We start from the raw sequence: 19024 nt of genomic DNA on the forward strand, positions 1-19024 counted from the left end.
GAGCTAAAAATGTACGTGAACAAGAACAAACTTATTATGTTTATTCCGGGAACACTGCCTTCTTTTTCTAGCTTCCAAAAAAAACACAGCCACGTAAGATTCCCCAAGATCAAGTTTGTATGGGAAATTAATGTGAGATGTGATTACAAGATGATTATTGTTTTATAGCGAAAAGCAAAATTTGTGGAATATGGAATATTCAAGCTGCACTAGTACATAGACTTAAATATTAGTTTCCATTTCTTGATAACTTCAATATTATAGTCATCAACACAGGAATTTTGTTTAGTAGACCAAAAAGAGACTTAACTGCAAATGACCAAAATCCAAATGTGAAATATCTTGATGAATCCATTATTTATGATAGGAAAGATTCCTGCCAATTCAGTAGGGCAAATATATTTAACAACCAGGAGTTTTTCCACTTTTCACTTAGCGCTCTTCAGTTTCTTGAGTTTATCCTCACTCCTAACCTTAATAATCATATCAAGGCTTCCACTTCATTAACTTTGATTTAAAAAAAATATGTTTCTCTAAAGCTAGCTAACTTCACCTGCATCCCATTAGTCAGTATTGGGGATCATACTCCTATGCCCCAGAGCAAATTAGTCAACAGCAAGCAGAGTGGGCGTTCAGATGAAATGGAACAGAAAAGATTGTCTTAAACTAGTGCTTCTTAATCTTCCTGAGAGTCACAATCATGTGAGGAATTATCCTAAAAGTTCAGGAACTTAGGACAAAATTTCTCCTAAGTTTTTTTTTTTGCAATTAGTATCTGGGATTTTGAGAATTAGAATTTACTTAAAATCCTCTTCATGTCAATGGGGAGAAAATAGGTCACTATGATCAATGACGTGCCACTGGAGTTTGGCTGCTTAATGATTTCCAAAGGCCCCTGTGTTTGAAGGCTTGCTACCCTCTGGGGTACTATTGGGAGTGGTGGAATCACTCCCAGTACTGAGTCCTTTCTAAACATCAGCTCTGATTTGAGCCCAGAGCATGAATGACATCAGTCCCGCCATGTTTCTTGCCATTAGTGTTTATGGTTCCTTACACAATTCTCCAGGTTCTTTCATTTACAGGCAAAAGGGAGTTTGATCTTGAACAAGGAATGGAATAGCAATGGGTAACCTGTACCTCCCGCGGCATCTATAGAAGAGAGAATAGCACCGAGACTTTCTGGACTGTGGCTGTGGTCGATGACACTGCCATGAGGGTTATTATTGGTTTATATTCTACCTGTTCCAAAAGAACTGAAAGAAACAGCAAAATCCTTACACCTTCACATGACGAAATTACAGAAAAGAGAGCCAGAGAGAAAGGGAGACACTGAAGAGATGGAAATTTAAGGGACAAAAAAGTCCAGTAATAAAGAGGAGTTTGGTGTTTAATACCCCAGGAGCCAAGAAAGAGAAACAGATACAAAATGAGTGAATAGGTGAATAATGAAAAATATGCAAGGAAGTACAAGGACAGAAAAAGATAGATCTCACAAACTATCCCTGGCGTTGTGTGTATGTGTGTGTGTGTAGAGGAAAAAAAATGTTTAATTGTTGTTAGAATCTGTGAGGTTACACTTAGGCATATCTACCCTCAATGCCTAGGCATCTTAATGCCCTTTTACTCGTTGAATAAGAATAAAACAAATATAGTGAACTCACTGTTTGAAACATCTTTCTAATAATACATTCTTAATAAATCAAGAAACAATGCCAAAGGTACTTTGTTAATATGAAGTAAAAAATTTATTCAGGATTAATGTTTATTTAAAAAACTAAGAACATGAATTGAAGAACATTAATTTTCTACTTTTTCCATTTCCAGCTTCTCTCTTGGATTTTCTTTGTGAAATATTTTGCCTCCATATTTTGGGATTTTGCAAAAGAATACTTGTCCCATTTAAAGCACTCTGTCTTAAACTCGTTACTTTTAACAATTGCATAATGTCAAACACTTGCATGTCTTTCATCAAAAATAATATTGAGCATGAGCTAAGTATTTACCATTTAAAAATAAACCACATTAGAAGTAAAATACAAAAAATATAATGTAGATGAAGATTATCATGATGGAATATGACTCTACCTCAATTTAGTTTTTTTTTTTTATTTTGTGGGAAAAGGAAAGTTATATACAATAGATTTATCATTCAGTTATTTGCAAAAATTTATTTTGGAAGTACATCTAAATGTCCATTGAAATGAATTTAGGATACATCTTTGTCTTAGAATTTTATAGAACCATTTGTGAAGCACTGTAGCTATAATTATAAATGAAGTTTTCTGGAGTAAGAGATCTTGGTTCTAAACCATAGATTTTCCACTGAGTAGGGATCTGACCTAGATAAATTGTATGTCTTTGTGCTTCAGTCTTTTTCCTAATATGAGAGAGAAGAGGATGTACTCACTATCTTGGATGGTGGTAGAGGTAGTGGCAGTGTTACTCATAAAACTATTTTTGATCACTTCTGTGCAGAAATGCTGCTTTCTTTTTATTTACTACTTATACTGAAGATTGCAGGATGACCTGTCCCACTGTACCTGCTTCAAGTCATTTATTACAGCTTGTAATAATAAGTGTTATTATAGTTTGTATAATAAAATGTAGCAAATCCTAGATTTCTGTTTGTTGTCTCACTCCAGAAACTCTCAGTCAAAATTACTAAAATAATGACCCCAAATACTCCATTATGTGTGTGTGTGTGTCTATGTGTAAAAAATATATGTAAATAATCTGATTATTCAGAAAGGCATAGACTACTGAGTGACACAACAGAATGTCCATGATATAATGTTAAATGAAAACATTAGAATGATGCAACAGATCAGGAATTTGTCAAAATATAAAAAAAAAAAATTACTGGTTTAAGAAAATCTGTCTATCTCTACCAACAATCCACTCTTAAAATAAAATGGAAGGAACCTCATTTCAGAATACAGAAACCAAACCTAGTTGAAAGGTTTAGTGTGAGTATATTATCTTCTCCTTTTCCTTTTCTGAGAAAACATCAAGAAGTATGCAGTCATTGCACCTTTGTAGGCCATAGGTTAATGATAGTGTACGTTCACATGCCCAAGCAATTCAGTACAACAAAAAAAAGCTCACTGTTTGTTTCCAAAGGGTTATTGGGGATGATAGGCAAGCCTTTTGCTCACTTCCAGGTGGTTTCTGTAAATGTTGTTTTGAGAGCATTTATTGCCTCCAATGGGGCATGAATAGGGGACCACAAGGCCATTGAAAATCATAACACTATTACATCACTTCAGGCAGGTTCAACAGGCAGGCCATACTATATTCTCCCATGTAAATAGTAAATAACAAAGAAGACATTTTCTAGACAAAGGAGCATTTACCACAATTTTACAAATATTTCATGCTATCTACTCATTAAAATATGCATAATGCTTCTTCATATAACTGTGATGAAAACCATAGTATTAAATAATATCCTTTTCTTATAGTGAAAAATGAATAAATAGCAGTAAGTCTCAAGTGGTCTTCATGGAGATTTGACTGCAGATGTACTGGAATCATCCTGCACATGTAAAAGAAGACACAGAAATGCACCCAAGACAATGAACTTGGTGAGATGTGCAAGGCTGAATACTTGGCTAAATTAAAAATGTATAATTCAGGTTTATCCAGAAATGCTTGTTAAATATTTCCCCTTTTCAACTGAAGTACTAGTATCATGTGGCAATAGTATAAAAATTATTTGCAATTTGTTGAATCCGACAAAATTTCTACCAATGCAAATCACTCTAACATAAAATGTAACTGGCACTGTGTATGAAACAAATCACAAATTTAAAGATACTACCTTAGTAGGGGAAGATAGGATTAAGCATAATTTTTGCTTTTATATAGCTTTTGTGGGATATTAGGGCTATTACCAAGTTAACTATGTAAATTAAAGTTTTTACTAAATGTTACCTAATAGAAAGGTAAAACTGCTTGGAATTTTAGAGGAGCTCCATTCTTACATTCAGTGCAATAATCACACATGTAATGGTTAATTTGAATTGTCAACATGACAAGCTCCATTCTTCTTGAACAAGTTCTTGATTGCTGCTGTGATGGCCTGAGGATACCAGATTCTTCCTCCTTCACTCTTCCAAAGTAGACTCTGCCAGTGATTCTCCAGGGAGTTTCCAGAAGCCTTCTCTCTGGGAATGGGGTTGCACCTTTGATCCCTCTTGTTCTGGGTCTTCAGAGCAGCTGCTGGTTGAGCAGCTGCTGATCAGCTGCTGGTTCCTCCAGCCTGCAGATGGCCATTGTGGATTATCTAGCTTCTGGTTGGGTAAGCCAATCTAATAAATCCCCTTTTTATAATCATACTTCCTCTGGAGAACCCCGACTAATACAGCACATGGAAATCTGCACGCAGTAAGAGAGAAGTCGCTTTTAAATATTTTTAATGTGTTCTTCAGAAATAGAATGCAGTATAGTTCAAAATAAAGACTAAGTATTTAACTGATAATATTGAGATCTTTAGTAGCTCTTGTTAGTTTTATGAAATGTGTCCTCTACCTGTGACTACCCCTACTATTCCATGACCACTGACCAGTTTCCAAAGTAAATGAGTCACACCTGTAAATAGCACTTTGAAATAAAGATGTCAATGGGAAATACATACCCCAATCTGAAAATTTTAGGACACTTGTCCCCATATTTATTTTGTAATGATGACAATTTCCTATATAGAAGTATAGAAATCACTGAAAACTTTATACAAATTATGTATGCACACACATATCCACATAACTACAGGTATTTTGACCAAGATAAATTAAAAAAAAAAAAACTTAGAATATTAGGATTCAAAGGTATAGGGTGATATTCTATTTCAAATCATATGCATTTTGACATGCTATAAAGGAGACAGAAATACGTACGATTTTTACTGATCATCAGTGATTTCATAAGGATGTTGAGAACATAGCAGAAAGGGTTTGGAGAAATTGAATCTATGGTGGGATTTGATACTAGATAACCTCCCTGCTTCACCAGTTGGAGATCAAGATACAGGACACCTCACTTTCATTCGGATTCTATCTGGCCTCTGCTTGGAGACAGCCAAGTGTAGACTTTTGGTGAGGACCAAAACCAGTATCTATTCACTACCTGTTTTCACCAGGCTACTTGATTTTGAACAGCACATGAATCTGATTCTACCTTCCATTCTCATTCTGGGCTGAACACATGCATTTATCAGTTCCCTGTGACTGTGTCTAGCAGAGTACAATGCAACACAATAATAATTACTTTTTTTAATTATTATTTTTTATTTTTACAGACTGCATTTTGATTCATTGTACACAAATGGGGTACAACTTTTTGATTCTGATTGTGCACGATGTGGAGTCATACTATTCGTGTAATCATACATGTACATAGGGTAATGATGTCTGTCTCATTCCACCATTTTTCATGCCCCACATCTCACCCCAATTAGAGTGGCGATTATCAAGAACATAAGCAACAACAGGTGTTGGCGAGGATGTGGGGGAAAAGGTACACTCATACATTGCTGGTGGGGTTGCAAATTAGTGCAGCCACTCTGGAAAGCAGTGTGGAGATTCCTTAGAAAATGGAATGGAACCACCATTTGACCCAGCTATCCCACTCCTCGGCCTATACCCAAAGGACTTAAAATCAGCATACTACAGAGATACAGCCACATTAATGTTCATAGCTGCTCAATTCACAATAAGTAGATTGTGGAACCAACCTAGATGCCCTTCAATTGATGAATGGGTAAAGAAACTGATATGTATACACATTTGTACTTTCTTTGAGAAATGTGTGTTCAGTCCTTCTTCCTGTTTACTGATGGGGTCATTTTTATATGCTCAATTTTTTTAATCGTTTTGGATATTCACTGTCAGAAGAAGAATTGGTAGTCTCCAATTCTTTAGGCTACTGCTTCACACACAGTTGAATGCTTTCTTTTTGTTCAGAAGCTTTTAATTATATGCCATCCCATTTTTTGATTCTTGCTATTATTCCCTGAGCGTTAGGAGTCCTATGCAGGAATTCCCTGACTGTGCTGCTGTTTCCAAACACACTCATCAGAATTGACTGTAGGAGATCTTAAATATCAAGAGACGGGGATCTTCAGGGACCATGCTGGAGACAGATTTTCACAGCAGGAACTTTCTGCTCATAAAGGAATATTAATTATGTATATTTAACATACTTTGATATTTAAAATTCTTAATACATAGACACTAATGTCTATATACATAGACTTCTTTGATTTTACATGTAATAATTTGTTATCTAAATAATGAGACTTATTTGTCATATGCCTATACCTGTATCTCTTTTTTTAGATGTTTGCTAATGATGCTGTAAAATATTATAGAGAAATGATATTAGTGAGCAATTTGGTCTTTAACTTGATTTTACTAGCAATATCACTTTATAGTTCATTATCAATTTCATGTCAATTTTTTTTTTAGTAACTACACTTTGCCAACTCTAGATCAAATAATTTTTCATATAGGTTATCATCTTTGATGAATAAGTGTTGAAACTTTCCAACAACTAGTTTAAAAATAGAAGGGAAACTATGAATGTGTGAACTTCAGTTTTCTGAAGAAGCTGCATCTGTATGAAAGATCCTGAAGACTGCTTGACCTGGCTTATTGTGATTTGGAAAGATGGAAGTTTGTAGGTCAAGACCCAAATTGATCTTGTGCTGTCTTAGGCCTTTTAATAGCCATTTACCTGCACTTGGTAAGTGACCTACCATTCTGGTGAGTAATAAGCTCCTGGGATGTTACTGCTAAGCTTAGTTGACCTCCATCCTACACCACCCCTAAAGGTATGGATGCTGTAAGATGTCATCTGAAACCTGTAGAGACATGTCAAAGTTCGCAGTAGCCCACCTACCTGATGCTCCTAGCAATGTAATGGGGAGGTGTATTGATTTATGATTCTCTTTGGTTTTGTGAATAAGAAACTTAATACAACCTTTTCCTCCTCTTCTACAGAGGAGCATGTTATTCATGCTTGAATCATGGTTTTCGACCATGTTCACACATATTTGGATCAGCATAAACTACTTTTTAAAAGTTTTCATCAAAGGAGAATTATTATGAAACAACAAAAGCAATACTGAGAGAGGCTTATAAAATGGAATTAGGGAACGGGGACAGGAAGGGGGGTGGCATGAGAAACAGGGTTTACGTACAATCCCAGAAACCTGTAAGTTTTCTTTTCAAATCAGATATGACTGTTAGAGGAGTGACTCTAATGGGCATAGAATTTCTTTGGAGATGACAAACATTTTGAAATTAGATGATTTTCTTGGTCCTGCCCTCTCCCTGTCACATCCCTCTCATCCAGTATGTCTTCTGCCATGCTAGGCTGTAGCAAGAAGCTCTTTTGACCTGACAGGGCTTTTGACCTTGGACTTCCCAGCCACCAGGATTATAACCCTTTTCCTCTCTTTGCAAATTAAATAAATAAATAAAATGAGATGAAATATATGACTGATATATAAAGACAGATGCCTTTTCTGTATGTCTCATAATCTGTATTTTGCTGAATGTGTTCCCAACTGGAATATGCACCTGGTCACTTGCTTGTTTTGACCGTAGACATCTGGAATGACTGAAACAATGGGCAAGCATCTTGTGCCCAGAGGATCAAAGTACATATCGCATTACCAAAAGTGTTTTGAGGACATTTATATTTTGCTTCTACAATTTTTCCTTATGTTGTACCAACCATGTACCCCTTTTTTCCTTTCAGTGTTTAATAACACCTCTAAGTTCCTACTTTCCCTGCCCTTTGGAAACACTCATTTAAGCTATCTGAACCATTGTCTAAAGCACTTTTTTTTCCCCTTGCAGTTTCTGAATTTGAGTTGGCCAATGCAACTGATTTACCAATATTGTTTTTTATATTAGTTTACTCATCAATATTTACTGAGTGTGTCATAGTAAGGTGCTCTTTTAAGTACTATAATAAAGTAAATAAAATGTCAATTATTCTGCATATTGGGATTGGTGGAATGTTTCTGTGAATTTTGTCCCAATAGTTATTCATTCAGTAAGAGTTTTTTTTTTTTAATTTATTTGTTCTAATTAGTTGTACATGACAGCAGAATACATTTGTACATTTTGATAAGTCATGCATAAATGGAGTATAATTTCTCATTTTTCTGTTTGTACATATTGTAGGATCATATTGGTTGTGCAGTCATGTATGTACATGAGGCAATAAAGTCTGTTTCACTCTATTATCCTTCCTAACCCATACCCCTCACCTTCCTTCATTTCCCTCTATCTAATATAAAGTAACTCTATTCTTCCCTAGCTCCTACCCCCTTCTTGTGAATTAGCATCCACATATCAAAGAAACATTTGGACTTTGTTTTTTTGGAATTGACTTATTTTGCTTAGCATAATATTCTTCTGCTCCATCGATTTACCAGCAAATGCCATAATTTTCATTCTTCTTAAAAGTTCAGTAGTATTCCAGCACATGTATTTTTCATTCATTCATCTGTTGAAGGACACCTAGGTTGGTTTCATAGTTTAGGCATTGTGAGTTGAGCTGCTATAAACAATGATATGGCTGTATCACTGTAGTATGCTGATTTGAAGTCCTTTGGATAAAACTGAGGAGTGGGATAACTGGGCCAAATGGTGGTTCCATTCCAAGTTTTCTGAGGGATCTCCATACTGCTTTCCATAATGTTTGCACCATTTTGCATTCCCACCTGTTGGGGGCTATGCCATGCAAACTCGCCGAAGATGGCGCCTGGCAGCTAGCCAGAAGCTGTTTTGATCACATTGAAGGTAAGCGTGCACAGGTGTTCTCAAGTGCTCCTGCTTGTGCCTGCTCATGATTGGGCAGCTGGCTCCTCGCCTGATCTCAACTGGCGTGGTTCCGCCCTCTGCCTCTTGGAAGGAATATAAGCGGACAGTAGGTAGTAGAGAAAGAGCAGCAGCATGCAGAGAAAAGTGACAAGGAGTAAGGAGCGACAGTAAGAGGAGCAGCTAGCAGAAAGAAACAGAGAAGCCATTAGCAGAAAGGAAGAAGAAGCGGCAAGCAGATAGAAATAGCGAGTAGGGGCAGCGGTGGAAGATAGATCGCAGAGCAGAGAGCGGAGAACTGAGAACACATCTTTAGGTTGCAGATCACAGATTGCAGTATGTGGGACACATCCCTAAAGCACCTCAGGTAGATAGACCCTTAGTTCACAGGATGCAGGATACACCTTTAAGACGCAGCAGCAAAACTGAGAAGACATGGATTTCTGAAAGTGTAGTCTCTCTCTCTCTCTTAAGCAAAGTCTTTCTCTCTTACGCGAAGCCTCTCTCTCTCTCTCTCTCTCTCTCTCTCCTTTCAAAGCAATCAAATCTCAGTTCCTCTGTCCTCTATACCTGTGCAAAGTGTTGCTGCAGGCGGTGACAAATTGCAATGGGCCGCAACACCCACCAGCAATGTATGAGTGTACATTTTCCCCTACATCCTCTCCAACATTTGTTGTTGCTTGTATTCCTGATAATCGCCATTAAGATTGGAGTGAGGTGAAATCTTGGAGTAGTTTTGATTTCCATTTCAATAATTGTTAGAGATGTTGAACATTTTTTTTCATATATTTGTTGCTCAATTGTACATCTTCTCTGAAGTATCTGTTCAGTTCCTTAGCCCACTTGTCAATTGAGGTACTTGTTTTTGGGGTTTTAAGGTTTTTGAGTTCTTTATATATCCTGGAGAGTAAAGCTTTATCTGAGGTGCATGTGGTAAAGATTTTCTCCCAATCTACGGGCTCTCTCTTCACATTATTCATTGTTTCTTTGCTGAGAAGAAGCTTTTAACAGTTTGTATTTTTTTTTATTTTTATTGTAAACAAATGGGATACATGTTGTTTCTCTGTACATGGAGTAAAGGCATACCATTTGTGTAATCATAAATTTACATAGGGCAATGTTGTTTGATTTATTCTGTTATTTTATTCCTTCCTCCCACCCCTCCCATCCCTCTTTTCCCTCTATAAAGTCCTTCCTTCCTCCATTCTTGCCCCCCTCCCTAACACTAACTCTAACACTAACACTAACCCCTCCCACCCCCCATTATGTGTCATCATCCACTTATCAGTGAGATCATTCATCCTTTGGATTTTTGAGATTGGCTTATATCACTTAGCATGATATTCTCCAATTTCATCCATTTGCCTGCAAATGCCATAATTTTATCATTCTTTATGGCTGAGTAATATTCCATTGTATATATATACCACAGTTTGTATGTTTTTATTAGATAAATTTTGTTGAAGATTTCATTATTCAGATCACTTTTTTTCCTCCATGATATGTTTGATTTATAAATTATTATTTTTTTATTTTCCCAAAACTCTATGTTCTTAATCAGTGATATTTATTAATCTTAATATCTTAATCTGTGATTATTCACTCCTTGATTAGGAAGAAATCAATTGGTAATTCTTGTGGTTGGATCCTTGACTGTATTAATGCTTAATTTTTTGTGTCATATTGACTGTGAAGACATTTGTTCAAACATAATTCTGAGTTTGTCTTTGAAGGTGTTTTTGGTTGAGATTAACATTTGGATTTGTATACGGAATAAAGAAGATCGCTGTCTGTAATAGGTGGGCCTCATCTACTGAGGTGAAGACCTGAATAAAACAAAAAGGTTCAGCCTCCCTTGCCTTAGGTGAATCCCTCCTGTCTGACTGAGGGTCTGCCACACTGGCATGGGGGTTTTCCCCTATGTTCAGATTCAAACTGAAACATTGGATCTACTTGCCCCTTGCAACCCATTAATTAGTAAGGAGGAGTGGGGGGCTTTAAGATCCTCAGATACAGAATTAATGTCCAAATTTTCAGCTGCCTCAAAAATGTTTATTTTAGAGTTTATCAATAAAATTGTTACTAGTAAGGTACACACATAATATATCTAATACATTTTCAGAATCTATAAGTTGTCTTTCCAAGATGTATGTCAGTATTTATAAAGAGTTATTTTTTCCAAATAATCATTTCTCTTTCTGAATGTATTACTGTGGTGTACTGAACATATTCCTCTGTCTTCAGTATTTTCTGGCAAAATGGTAACATGATTGTTGTGGTCTGAATGTTTGTGTCCTCAATATCCACATTGAAACTAATCTCCAAGGTGAAGGTAGTAGGAGGCAGGGCCTTTTGGAAGAGGATTAGGTCACAAGGATTAACCTCCTTATGAAAGAATCCCCTGAAGAGCTTGTCTGCCCTTCTATTGCAGGAGGTCTCAGTGAGAATGTCTCCACCTAGGGAAGAAGGGGCTGTCCCCAGGCAGGGTGTCTGCTATCAAATTCACCTTGGACCAATTCACCTACAGAACTATAAGAAATCTTCCCATTGTTTTTGTTACCCAATTTGAGGATGTGGTTATAACCGACTAAACTGAACAGGAGTTGGTCATTTCAGCAAGGATTTCTGGTTCCTGTTAGTGAAAATAGCATTTCCACATATGAGTCATGGACTCATTCATTGCTTCAGGTCTCTTTATTTCCTGTTTCAGGAAATAATTTTAAGGTTAAATACTACATGAGCTCATACTGATATTTCTAATTAAAGTTGGAGACGTTCAGCTTTTATGACCATTTCAATATTTCATCTTTATGTTATTCCATCTGAGAATGAGTATTCGAGAGCTACAGGGAAAATGTAGTGAGATATCACATCATATCACATTTGCTTCAATGTGCCTTATACAATAACTGCAAAATAAAACTGTAGAAATACAACAAACAAAATAACTTACAGCCTGTTTCAAGTTATTTTTATCATTAGAGTGTATACTGCCAATAAGGTTTATTTGAATGACTTTATGTTCACATACCGTAAATTTAACTAAATAAAGTGTACACTTCAATGATATTTAACATATTCTCAAATTTGGTAGCTCTCACCACAATTAGTATTACAACACTTTCATTTTTTTCAAAAAGGACTCTCACAACTGTTAGTTTGCAATATTACATTTTTAGCATACACAATCCCCAGCATCAGGCAACCAAGAGTCAACTTTCCATCTATATAGATTTGTCTATTGTTACATTTCTTATTAATAGAATCATATATTCTATGGTATTTTGTTACTGACTTGTACTCAGTATATTAATTTCATTTCATTATTGCATTTAAAAATATTTTTAAAATTGCTTATCATTTTATTCTAGTGTTTATGTTCACACTACTATGCTGATAGTATGCATTACTTGAATGTACATTTGGTTATTGTTTATTGGACTACCAGTTTGAACTATTGAAATTTAACCAAATTCTTGTATATTTTGTGCCTCCCCTTACCTCAGTGTCTGATTTAAATAATTAACCTTCCAATTTAAATTGCTAACAATAATCACCAAACTTTTAATATGATTTTCCAATAATCTTTCAAAGCAAATATTATATACTACCTTTTAATTCTTGCCACCATGATTCAATCTTAGTAATACATATATTGCATATGTAAACTATATGAATTAATCATATATATATTTAATGATCAGCATCAAAACTTATGTTAATATCTCTCTGGTCATTTGGTTGAGTGTAATGCTGTATCTATAGACATATTGAAAATTATTTGGGAAAAATATTCCCTGGAATTTTGCATATTATACTTGAAAATCCTTTTGGATAGTGAAAAAAATCATTGCATTTGTGTTTGTTAGGTTCTTTACATATATTATTCTATTGCTTCTAACAAAAGCATTGTTCTAAAGATATCTGACATCAATTTTCTTTTACCCCTTGGGATTTCTTTGACCATATTCTCTTTCCCTGGCCCATCTTTGCTCTTTAAAAAGTTGAATAATTTTACTGGGGTATATTGCAGTGTTTGTCAGTTTGATTCAATTTTCTCAAATAAGCAATTTATCTTTTGAAGATCAGCTTTTTCATTGCTGACTAAAAGACCCCAACCAGAACAACTTTATTTTTTATTTTTTAAAATTTTTATTTGTTCTAATTAGTTATTAAGGATCACATTTTATTTATCCATTCATCTGTTGAAGGGCATCTAGGTTGGTTCCATAGTTTAGCTATTATGAATTGAGTTGCTATAAACATTTATGTGGCTGCATCACTGTGGTATGCTGATATTAAGTCCTTTGGGTATAAACCTAGGGATGGGATACCTGGGTCAAATGGTGATCCCAACCAGAACATTAGAGGAGAAAAGTTTATTTGGGGGGTTACAGTTTCAGAGGTCTCAATCCACAGACAGCAGCTCCATTCCTCCTCGGGGCTCAAGGTAAGGCAGAACATTGCAAAAGAGTGTACTGGAGGGAAGCAGCTCACATGATGATCAGACAGCAGAGAGAGAGAGAGAGAGATCTACTTGCCAGATACAAATATATTATCCAAAGCCAAGCCCCCAATGTTGCACCTCTTCCTGCCACACCCCACCTGCCTTCAGTTACCACTCAGTTAATCACATCAGCTGATTAATTCACTGATTGAACTAAGGCTCTCCTAACCCAATCTCTGAACCCTCTTACATTGTCTTACACGTGAGCTTCTGAGGGACACTTCACCTCTCACAGTAAGAATACTTAAAAATCTATTTCTAACTTCAGAAAAGATTGCTTCAGTTCTATATTTAATAATTTATTAAATCAGTGCACCATTATTTGGTTTTCTGCTTTAGGGGCTTCTAGTGTTTGAGTTTCTTTGACTGTGTTTCAAAATATTTATTGAACTTGGAAAGTGTTTCTTATGATTTTAAAATTTTTTGATGTTTTAAGTTATCTTTTCTTTCTATTAAATTTTGTCAGTTGTTTTTATTTACTATCATATTAAGTTTTCCTGCTTTTGAAATAACTCCTTGTATAATGAACTTGGTATTTTTCTTTCTCATTTCTGCACTTTCTCTGATAAGAATTTTTAAGTCTTCTATCATATTTGCATTTCTTATCTTACTGATTTATAGTTTAAAATATATTGTAGCAATATATTTGGAGTAATATTTTCTTACTTTTTTCTTAAAGACAAGGCTAAGGGCAAAAGACCAATACAAGAGGCTTAGAAAGTACAGATGGAGCATTAGAAGAACATTAAATTACAGTGATTATCTTAAGTCATTCTAATTTATTTTTCTATTATAAAGAGATGTGATTTTTATATGTGAGGGCCAAAAATTACTCTTGAAATAATTCTAATTTTTAAGTATATTTTTAAACTTTTATTATAATATTATGTTCAACATATTTGACCTATTTTTAATTTTCTTCTAAAATTCAATGTTATTGTTATTTCTTTAATTGCTATAAATATATGCACAGCAAACATTTTATTTATCTGTTACATTTAATGTTTCTTTATATTTTTTGTTGCTTGTATCATTTTTAAATATTGTTCTCCATGTCACTAATAGCGACTTCAGTGTTATTGATTTAATTATGGAGTACTTCTAATATACTTTAAAATGCAACTTATTATTATTATTATTATTCTAGTTAGAATTTAATTATTTTCTCTACCCTCTCAGGTCATTGGTTTTGTCTTTTTATGGTTTTATGGAAGTCAAGAATATTTCACTATATTTATGTTGTCTGTGTTAAGACATTTACTAAATGATATACTCTTTGCTTCAAGTGAATCCTAGTTTTACTGCAAATACAAGTTGACACAAATGTCAAATATTTTAGTGAAGTCATTAATTAATGAGTGAACATGTAAAATGTTACAACCAGTTCACAGATTTAAAAATGTGCGTGCACACACACACACACACACACACACACACAAACACACACGGAATTGAATAAATTTACAAGTAGATACAAAATTGTCAGTATTATCAGAGCAATATTGTCAGAGCACTAGACAAAATTTGTCTTTCTAGAGACAAAATTATTTGCATTGCGCTGTTTTCTACAGAGATTTTTAAAGTATCTAAAAAACAATAAAGCAGAGATAATGCAGGGATAAAATTGACATGATATAAAATAATGCTTTTTTTCAACAATTTAGAAAAAATAAGTATTGGCTTTATTTCATAATTCTTTTCTTTCTTGAAATAATTTATTTTTTCTTGAAATAACAGCTTTCCCAACACATCTTATATTTCTCATTTTGTTATTATTTTATTCCCTTGTCTTAAATATATGTGGTAATTTCATCAATATTGGAATAGAACATATTTCAAAATGCAGCCTCTCCTTCTCACACAGTAGATATTCAAGATGTCTGGGTTATTTTATTTCATTCTAATGCATTTTTGAGACAAAAGGAATAAAGCATACATATACTTTCCCATCTTTAAAACAAATGTTTAACTGGTTAAATAGTCTTAAAATTGTAAAGACAGCAGCCAATACAGGACTTTACCATGTATTAATGTTTTTATGAAGGTAATTTTAACACTAATTCTTTAATTGCTAGTCTAAGTTAAAACAGTCTGTCTATTCATCAGAATTTTTCTAGTCTTTTCAAAAAATGAAATTATGCAAAATATTATTGGAATTAAGAAGTTTGTACCATTTTAGGATTATATATGAGAAAAAAGTCCTTCATTTAAAATACTGTCTCTTGTTTAAGTGACAGTTCTTTGGGATTATCAGCTTTAATTATTCGTGAAGAGGAATCCTCGTTATTATTTCTGTATTATTTATAGAGGAGGGAATAATTGCATTAACAATTACACAGGTAAGGCAGTGCCTAATTCTTTAGCTGCTATGTATTGTCAGACAGATATCCTATGCTTTTGAGGAGGACAAGGAATTAAATATAGTGACCATCTTTCCCAAAGTGGAAGTCCACATGATAATCTCCTTTCCCTACACAGTCTAGTCCACAAGTTCAGTTCAGTCCATGACTAGAAATGTATTTACAACTTCACACAGTCTTTAGAAAAAACAGAGTTAATCAGTTGCTCCATACATCTACTATCTGGTATTCCAAAGTACTATCCCAAAGTATTATACTCCTTCAGAGAAAATACTCAGCACTCATAGGAATTTTTATTTTTTATGTTTTTTGACTGAACTGAGGATTGATTCACTAAGGAAGAGAATTTTTCAAAAATTGCTTCTTGGGGAACAAATGGAAAAATGGATTCTTTCACACCACACACACACACACACACACACACACACCACACACATATCAAGGAATGTTTTAAATTATTTTATAAGCTCCAATTTGTTAATGCAGAACATTTTCCTGAAAGAAAATCTTATATGTATGCAAGCATAAATTTTACATTTTTCTTGAGTTGGCATTGAATCTCTAAGGTAATAAATCTAAATCTTAAAATATTGTATATTGATTAATTTTACTTTCATTAATCTTTTGAATGAAATTAATTGATTATTTGGTCATATTATCTTTATAAAACTATTTTTAGTTGCCAATAGATTCTGTTTTTTTCAGCCAAACATAAGACATTTTATATAAAGAGATATGTAAAATATGTTTACAATGATCAACAAGTATTACGTTCTGTTAGTAAACATTCTAAAGGCAGAAATTTAGAATGTCAGCAAAATTACTAAGTTTCGATGTTTGGGAGACATTTCTGGCAACTTAAGTTACTTGAAGGTCACAGAATTTTGACAAAGATTCTGTATATCGTTTTTTTCCTTTGTACCAGAGATTGAACCCAGGGGAGCTTCACCACTAAGCCATGTCCCAAGTCCCTCCCATTTCCTTTGAGACTGGGTCTTGCCAAGTTGCTGCTGAAGATCTCACTAAATTGCCGAGGCTGCCGCCAACTTGTAATCCTTCCACCTCAGCTTCCAAGTCACAGGGATCACAGGCGTGCGCCACCACACCTAATGAGATTCTGTATACCTAGGTGTCAGGATCACCTCCCGATTTAATCTTGGGGCAATGCCCAGTCTAAACCACATGATTTATTTTATTTACTTTTATGCGGTGCTGAGGATCAAACCCAGTGCCTCACATGTACTAAGTAAGTACTGTATCACTGAGCCACAACCCCAGCCTGGTCATAGTATCTTTGATCCACATAAAATAGTTATCATATGCAAAAAACACAGCTATGATCAGTAAACCTGAATATATGCACACACACACACACACACACGAACACTGTTTACATCTAATCCATGTCTTATAATCTACATAGCAGCAAAAAATTGAAATGGGGCCTACAATTTTAATGAGTGCATTAGAGAAAAAAATCTCTTCAGAATAGCATATGGCACTTTAATTTAATTCACTGCAGGGTAAAGAAAGTGCTTCACAATGGAGTAGACTGGAAAACAAATAGTTGCCTAGGGTTCTTTAAGTACAGGAAAAGACTTTTGGATAAGAGATAAAGCTGTACTTAAATACTGGAGCACACCACATATTTTTCCCTGCTGAGAAAAAATTCTGAGAATATTTTATTTTTATTTTCATCAATTAAACAGCTACACTAGTAATGTTTCCTCCTCCCCTTGTCCTTTTGCTCCCTGCCTGTTCCTCTCTTTATCTTCCATTTTCACCTTCTTTCTTTTTCATCCAGCACCTTCCAAGCATCTATCTTTATAAGACTTAATTCTGTCAGTCCAAAACTGGTACTTGCCTTGACACGTTTGCTCTCAGCTTTGCTTTAGAAAAGCCTGTTGTGAATCCACTTTGTGTAATTGTCATGCAGTACGTAAGTGACAAGTCCATAAATAGTATTAGACATCTTCTGGACAATTGGGCTCAAAATGCAAAACAAAGTTGAATATTTCCAATTTGGTTGTGACCATATTTAAGCAAAAGTGAAACTATCTCAAACAATATAGAAAAAAATCTAGGTCTGTTTCCACATGTAGTTTCTAGACTCTCCCTCTCTCTCTCTCTCTCTCTCTCTCTCTCTCTATATATATATATATATATACACACACTTATGTACTATATATACTCTCTATATATATACTATATATACTGGTGTGAGATCAGGTACATTCAGGTTCTATGTTTGTACATAGAGAACTAATTGAAGAAGCTGAGGCAGAGACAGCACAACATGGACATGAAATATTCAATTCCTCATAGGTGACACAGTTTACTACCTGTATCACTAGGTCATCTCATTTCCTTTCTTTCATTAGACTCTCATGGTAAAATATGAGAAGTCAATTTTTTTTGAGACTACAAGGTTGTTACTTATTTTATAAGAGTGGGACACTTCCCTTCAAGTTGGTAGTTACCTCAATGACTAAAGGGCCTTAGGCCAGCTATATTCTCCATCATTGCGACTGGGCAGAGATCGCCATTGCTATATGTCACATCCTTTCAATTCTGCCACAGATTCTAGATTATTGCCTTTGGGTCTGGTCTGCAATTTTTCTGGTCTAGGCTACTTCCCATTATGGATATTCAAACCTTGATCCCCTCAGGGACAAACTTTTTTCAATACTTTGAACTTAAATATGTGTATTTTGAATATTTGATATGTAAGGTTCTCAGGTTTGTAAGTCATATCACCATTTCAGGTTTGAGTCTATTATGGTTTGGATGTGAGGTATCCCCCAAAACTAATGTGTGAGACGATGCAAGGTCTTAGCGGTGAAATGATTGAGCTATGAGGGCCTTAGCCCAATCAGTGAATTAATCACCTGATAGGGATTAACTGATTGGCAGCTTGAAGTCCGAGAGGGTATGGATGGAGGAGGTGGGTCATGGGGGATGAGCCCTTCAGCATTCGTATTTTGTATCTGGAGAGTCGAGTCTCTCTGCTTCCTGATCACAGGTGAGTCATTTCCCTCCCCCACACTCTTCACCATTGATGTTCTCCCTCAACTGAAGCCCCAAGGAATTAAGCCAGATGTCTGAGGACTGAGACCTCTGAAACTGTGAACCCCACACAACATTTCCTTCTCACAATAGTTTTTGTCAGGTCTTTTAGTCACAGAAGCGATGAACCTGACTAATGCAGAGTCTTATTTATTTATTTTTTTCCCATGGCACCCGGACATTGATATAGGAAATCTGTAAGGAATTATTTGCAGGACTGCCACTTTTGTATTTTGAACCTGAGCCTGATTATCAGCACA

Source organism: Sciurus carolinensis, chromosome 6, assembly GCF_902686445.1.
Source record: "Sciurus carolinensis chromosome 6, mSciCar1.2, whole genome shotgun sequence".
In the NCBI taxonomy this organism is placed as follows: Eukaryota; Metazoa; Chordata; class Mammalia; order Rodentia; family Sciuridae; genus Sciurus; species Sciurus carolinensis.